Source organism: Dipodomys merriami, unplaced genomic scaffold, assembly GCF_024711535.1.
Source record: "Dipodomys merriami isolate MVZ:Mamm:240054 unplaced genomic scaffold, mDipMer1.0.p SCAF_16, whole genome shotgun sequence".
NCBI lineage: Eukaryota > Metazoa > Chordata > Mammalia > Rodentia > Heteromyidae > Dipodomys > Dipodomys merriami.
In genome coordinates this window covers 24,946,047-24,953,489 of record NW_027202937.1, presented here as the reverse complement: position 1 = coordinate 24,953,489, position 7,443 = coordinate 24,946,047, and the positions used below count along the sequence as shown (strand labels likewise).

Here is a 7,443-nt window from a genome sequence, read left to right as displayed (position 1 = left end):
TTAAAGCCAACTTAGACAAGCTAGTGAGATCTCATCTCAAATATACATATATACACATATATTATATGCATACATACATATATTAAAATTTATATACACATATACATATTTATTCTTAAATTTAATATACTATATTATATATAAATATGTATAGTATGTATATATTATTATAATATATTTATCAATAAATAATATAATATAAAATTAAATAATAGAATAATATGTATAAAATATATGCATATATATACATATGTGTAATAACATTTCTAAGGTATGCACATGCAAAATGAATGAAGCATGGGAAAGTTGCTTAAAATGTAACTCAAAAATGATAGTTTCTACATATTTTCAAGGCTTTCATTTAACCAAGATGAAAAAAATATCACAAAGAGATGCTGTCAAGGAAATCTAGATTAATTATCTTAACTGTACTTCAGATTTTGAAACCAATGTTTTCCTTTATAGTGATTCTCATTTTCTGTATTAATCCTGGAAATCACAGAATCATTTGTCAGTTTGAGAAAACCTACAGAGAGCTATCCATACATTTCAATTTCCCACCAACTGGAGAACTGGCATTGTTCAGGATTTTGAACACACTCCCCCAACCCCCAACTTTTAGCTACATGCCTAGGCGGTTTGAAGTGTGCTCATCCCCAGGCAACCCGGAGCATAATATTTTCTAGCTCTATGTCCTTTAATAGCTTTGAGTTTACACTACACTAGCATGTAGAACCTAAGCAATGCTGATTTTCAATGACTCAACACGTTCAGACTTATAGGCAAGAAGTTGAGAGCCTTTGCCCAGGTCTGAATCAGCCAGAATGAAATCCAATTTATTACTTTGTCAAGATATTTGTTTATTCTTGTTCCAAATGTGGTTTAAAGAGAGAGAGAGAAGAAAGAGAAAAACAGAAAAGCTGGGTCCAATTGGTCAGTCTGCAAAGACAATTATTCTAATAAAGCTATGCAGGGAATAGACCTGGTCATCATGCCATTGTAAGGACTCGATTCTATTTTTATTTGAAATGACCAAGAGACACAGAAATGAGTCACTGGTATTTCTTATTATTAAAGAAAAATGAGTAATATCTAAAACCTTTCAGCAAAAATGTTGATACACTGAAGTATTCATAATCCTCCTATTGTCCCCAGGTTTAGTTATTTTTTTCCAGATTCTTTATGGGTACCCTTTGGATTCGGCCCAAATCTGTAATCATTGGCAGGAATTATTTCAGGAAGCATCTTTCTCATCTGAATCTCCAGCTATTGTTTGGGGAATTGGATGAGGTATCTCGAATTGTATTATTGATAAATCACCACTTATTCTATTGTGCAACAACATTTCGAGCAATAGATCCTGAAGATCTTGCAATATTTGTTTTCTTCTTCAGAGAATCATGTTCGTGCATATATTCAGAGTCTTATCAATAACTTTCCAATTCTAACATCTCTGGAGACCATTTTACTATTTGATGGTGCAAACTCACTGTGACCACCACCAGAGGACTACACTCCCTAGGAAGGGGAGAGAGGGTGGTAGAGTAGCTACAGCAAGATCCCTGATAGACTCTTAATTTTTACAATGATAATATAACAAACCAATGATAGGGAAAAGGTACCATGTCTTTGCATAAAAGACATTTTTTTTTCATGAAAGATAGCTCTCAGTGCCCAGCTTCTTGGAGAGAAGAAACAAGTTACAAGAAAGTTCAGTAGAAAGGACCACAGCTTGTAAACAGTGGAAAGTTTTTGCTCTTCTATCAGTTGAATTGGCCAATTCTGTGGAGTAACCTGATCATTCTTCTTCTCTAGCTATATTAGGGTAAATACCCACTCTGGGATTTGTTTCTTTCCAGAGGGCTGGGTCTGTCTCTGAGTTTCAATCAATGACCTCATAAACTGTGGATGAGAAATTAGAAGTAACTTTTGCAAGGTATTTGTATGCAAGTGACTGCTGGGGGTCAGAACCACAGCTACACAAATGGTTCTTTTAAATCCATGACATCAATGAGGTATTTCTGAGTGTTGATGTAAGACAGCTCCTATTATGACCTTTTGTGGAACAAATGTGTTTGTTAGTCATGAAAACTCTCCCAGAGCTTATTCAGATACTCGGCCTATTACATGGCACTCCATCTTCCTTCAATTGGCACAAGTGGATTTCTCAGAAGTCTCTGAGAAGCTCTGTCAATAGTGACTAAGGAGATAAAGCCACACACATAAACTGAATTTTAGTTACTTCTGGGAGCAGGTAACTAAACAATAAGATGTAGATCAATAGAGCTACTGATAGATGAAAGTGTCTGATGCCTCGGTTTGGGTAATCTTTCAACGTGGTTTAAATGTGCTTTCAAGACTATGATGATGTTTTTTCCATACTTGTCTTTGATATTTACCTTTTTGTTCTGTGTTCAAACCATGTATATGTTTACACCTTAACTTCTTTAACAAATAGCAATGCCCATCTTGTCTGAAAAGTCTCAATTACTTTTGCTTATTCTTTGGGATTGTTCTGAGTAATAAATCATTCACTTGGTAAACCATCAGACTGCCAATAGAGACCATTCTAAGAATATTTTCTTTCTCCTAAATAAAAGAGAATGCATTTATACAGAGAAGAATACACTGATGATCTTAGGTGCAATCTTAGAGCTGAGAAAGGCCTGGGTTCCTACTGGATAAAATGATATTTTCATTTTTTAAGAAAAAAAATTTATAGATTTTTAAAAAGTATTTTCTGGGAGGAAAAATGATGTATAAAGTTAGGCAGAATGTGAGTTTTTGAAACATCTCAATGTTTCTTTAAGTATACCCTTAAGTTCTAGTGCAATTGCATTGGAACAAAAATGTTCTGAAGTACCCAGAGAACGTGGACAAAAATGAGATTTATTGGAGGCTGGGGGTGAGTTGTAGTGAAGTGCTTATCTAGCAGAGTGAGGAATGGCAAACAAACAAATAACATTTTTTTCCTATGCTATCAGACTGATCTTTGATACACAAGTGAAGGTATTGGTGCTGATACTGGTTTCTTGTGGTACTTTTTAATCCTAAACTATTGTTTCTCTTTAAAACTAACAAATGAAGCCAGGTAGCTCATGCCTGTAATCCTAGCTACTCAGGAAGAAACTGGTTCAAATCCAGTTGGCGTAGAAAAGTCCATGATACTCCTATCCCCAATTAAAAATCTGGAAGTAAAGATATGGCTCAAGAGGTAGAACACCAGTCTTGAGCAAAAAAGTTACATGACAGCATGAGGCCCTAAGTTAAATCCCCAATACCAGCACAAAAGAAAACAAATAAACCTAACAAATAAAACCTCCTAAAAAGCCTATGCAAAATATTGTATACAGTTAATTACAAATTAATATTTAATCATATTGAATAATTAAGATTGTATATCCTAAAAGATATCTAGTGATAATTTGAAAATGTAAATCTCATTTCTTTTTTCAATTGGTTTTCCTTCCACCAGGCTGAGTGAAATTGCCAGAAAAAAAGTAGGATCAGCAATATCTGATTCAATATTATAGACAGAACCAAATACTAAAATGATTTCTTCCTGCCCCTCAGCTCTCCAAGAGAATTGCCCCCAAATGCTAGAAGAGCAGCTTGTTTTGATTCTCAAACTTCCAGCTCTGTTACCCTAAACAGCTGAAAAGGACTTCTTGGCTATTCAGCTAGCATGATTTAAAATTTAAAAAAAAGCAAACACCTTTTTGATCTAACTTGAAAAAGCATTGTCAATGTCAAGAACACAGGGCTTGTTTATTATGTTAGAAGAAGTCTTCTGTGCTGCATTGTTTGTGTGGTTGTGTGGTATGAAGCCACATTGTATGCCTCCTGTCCCTTGGGAACTTTCATGAAAAGAAGATACTTTATCTCCCTGCCATGCCCATAAATGAATTCTGTAAATCCAACATATAAAGCCAAATTTAGCTCCAAAGTCATGCTATGTGCCTCTCTTTGGCAGTAAAGGAAGTCAAACATGGAGTGTCATTATTCACTTGCAGTAAATATAGTGATCCCAAGATATATCACTCGGCCTCCTCTTAGGCTTGTTATTTATGAGATCCTTACCCATGAGGTAGAGAAATTTCTATAGACATAAAGAAAAGTCAGATTCTTTATGAACTGCTATCAGATCACTGTTGTTTTTTTTGTTGTTGTTGTTTTGGTTTTGGTTTGGTTTGGTTTTGCCAATTCTGGGGCTTGAACTCTGGGCCTGAGCCCTGTCTCCAGAGCTCCTTTAGTTAATGACTATCACTCTACCACTTGAGCCACAGCCCTACTTCTGGCTCTTTCTGTGATTAATTGGAGATAAGAGGCTCAGGAACCCTCCTGATGGAGCTGGCTTCAAACCCCAATCCTCAGATCTCAGTCTCCTGAGTAGCTAGGATTACAGGTGTGAGCCGCTGGTACCAGATCACTGTTCTACATAGGGGAAGAGAATTTTTCTTCTTTATGGTACTGTAGTTTAGATAAATAGAATTTATTTTATTACCCAAAGTCTATTAGGGATCACTTGCCTCCCAGAAAGAAACCAAATATGCAGAAATGTAGACACATGAAATAACTGCTACCCTCTTACAAGCCAGACCACAGTAAAGGGAAAGTGGGGCTTCCTTCTGACTCCTCACAATGTGGCTGGGCGCCAATGGCTCACGCCTGTAATCCTAGCTACTCAGGAGGCTGAGATCTGAGGATCCCGGTTCAAAGCCAGCCCGTGCAGGAAAGTCTGTGAAACTCTTACCTCCAATAAACCACTAGAAAACTGGTAGTGGCGCTGTGGCTCAAGTGGTAGAGTGCTGGCCTTGAGCTGAAGAGCTGAGGGACAGCGCCCAAGCCCAGAATTCAAGCCCCACGACCAACCCAGAACAAAACAAAACAATGTGGATCAGGTCCCTCCACAGCCTTCCTGATCCTCCAGGTTCTTTAGAACATGTGTTTAATTAATGTTGGCCTTGAATGTAACTGTATTAAAATAAATCCATACCCCCACCCAAATAATGCAACTGTATTGTTGGCAATAAATAAACTTGCCTTGAACGCCTGACCCTATGGATTCAAATGCAGACTCTACCATTTACTTTACCTGGCAGCTTTTAAGCAGCCTATGGAGTCTTTTTGTTTGAAAAATCATTATATGTTTCATAAAACAGCCATATAACAACTGAAATGCAGAGTCGTCATGAAAAGTAAGAATTTATAAGCAGATCAACACATCAAACATACTTGTGCTGACTTTTTTAGGATAAAAAGATGAAATCGGGATTTTATTTTGTTCATTACTATTCTCTTATTACATGCAGAAGATTTAATTGTTGACCCTGACACTCAAGTAAAAATATTAGCCTAATATTACTGATACTTAAAATTTTAGAAGTACCTTGAAGTGTCAGAGATACTTCCGGATCCTAAAAGAAATGAGACATCTAGAAAAAAGTGTAAGTAAGCACTTTTTATAAGATCCTTTTTATTTATTTCTCTCTCTAGGTCATCTTTCTAAGCTTAAAACACTTCAGTTGACATATTGTCCAGGATTTACCATACTTTACACATGTCAAAATTTTTAATTTGTCAATAAAACCGGTATCTCAGACATGTACAAGCCTGAAGAGTCAAAATGAACTCATCAGGTCTAAATTATTAATGCACATTAGTCACAAATCTGGAAGTGTTTCTTTGAATTTTTGTGGAAGCTTTTCAAGTGCTGTTTTCACTGTTCCATTTTCACACATGCACATAAAGTATTTTGATTATATTCATCCCTCCCACCTCCCACTAGTACCCCAACCACAAACAGTACTTGTTTTTCATTCTTTTTTTTGGTACATCCTAGTTGTTCAAATGAGTTTCACTGTGGTACTTCACTGATGCACATAGAGTAATCAATCCAACTTCCCCACCCAGCTAATTCTCATCTTCCTGATCCTCACTGTCCTCTAGTATTAAAGAGCTTTCAGCAAATTCCATTTTGTTATCTTTGATCATAGATGTTATATATTTCCTTATTGTTTACTTTCAAAAATTCTTCCCTCCCCCAATCTCCTCAGTCTTGTAATTATGCATATGTATGATTATATGCGTGTTTGTATATGTTCGCCTTCTAGGCCTAGAATCTGTATATGAGAGAGAACATGACTTACTCTCAACCTGACTTACTTCACATATTGATCTTCAGTTGCATCCATTTACTTGCAAAAGACATAATTTCGTTCTTCTTGAAGTTTGCTGAAGGGGAAGAAGGGATGAAGAAAAGTGATGGAGGAGGTGAATCTGATCAAAGTATATTATATATACAGATATAGACATGTCAAAAAGAAACCTCCTTGTAAACTAATTAATCGTAATAAAAGTGTTTAAAATTTTTTCATTTATTTGTCCTAAGTTTAATTTTTTAAAATGGGTCTGTTTGGACATGACTCACTCTTTATAGCATCCTGAAACATTAATAAGAACCTAGCACATAGTAAATAAAGTTGGGACCGAATTGCCAAAAGATGCAGGTAATTTCCTAAAGACTAACAGTTATGAAGTGAGTGTCTCAAGGGTCAACCATGATACTCTCACTCCCTCTTGCTGATTGGAGAAGCTGACCTAGGCGCAGTGAAGATTTCCTAACCTTGGCCTAGGGCAAAGGAAACATAGTGTGGAAAGAAACAGTTTACATTTCTGGTTATTGTCCATCTGCTTGCTCTCAATGGACTTAGTGTGAAAATTTACCCTACCACAAACAGAAAACAAAAACAAAAACCTCATTGTACCCTCAATACTGTGGATATCTACCTGGTTTCCTCTGAAGAGGAAAGGGGGTTCAGGAAGACTACTAAAGGAGGGGAATTTGATCAAAGTAAATGATATGCATGTATGGAAAAGATAACACTATGAACTCCCCCTCTCTGTACAATTAATTCATGCTACTGAAAAAATAAAGCGATCACTAAAATAAAAACTGAATTTCTGTGCATGTGTTTTCAAGAGTGCCATTTGTCAGCTTTGTGGTATGGCATTTGAAGGGTTTGATTTGGGCTTGTCTTAAAGAAAAGAAAAAACTTCTCAAAACTGTATGCCTTTATCAGAAGTCTTCCCTCAGCTATTTACAAGTGCCATGGTTACAGACCTGCTAGACTGATGATATTCCCATGCAGGAAACAATGCAAGGAAAACAGGATTTGCACGGCTCCGACTGCACTGGCCCAAGAATTCCAGGAAGTGATTGTACTTTATGAACCGTCTGTGCTCCGCTAGATTGTCTATAGCTTTTAAGGTCAAGTCCTATCACCCTGGGTTTGCCATGGCCTTTGTAACCAAGGCGGCGTGTTTATGAAGCTGAGTACAGCCTGTATTGTTTACCAGCCCGTGCCGTTTCAAGGTGCGATATTCCTTGTTCAGGATGGCAGGGAGGAATCGATCACTGGCTCTTTGGACACAAAGTTGGGA

General features: G+C 36.7%; 1 long non-coding RNA gene across 1 annotated transcript; it reads left to right on the top strand.

Annotated features, from left to right (window-relative positions):
- The first annotated feature begins 2,164 nt into the window (after nucleotides 1-2,164).
- Nucleotides 2,165-6,278, top strand: LOC138827872 (uncharacterized). The gene is made up of 3 exons (XR_011372190.1): nucleotides 2,165-2,254; nucleotides 5,384-5,447; nucleotides 6,114-6,278. It is a non-coding gene; the product is annotated as an uncharacterized lncRNA (long non-coding RNA).
- Nucleotides 6,279-7,443: the final 1,165 nt, after the last annotated feature.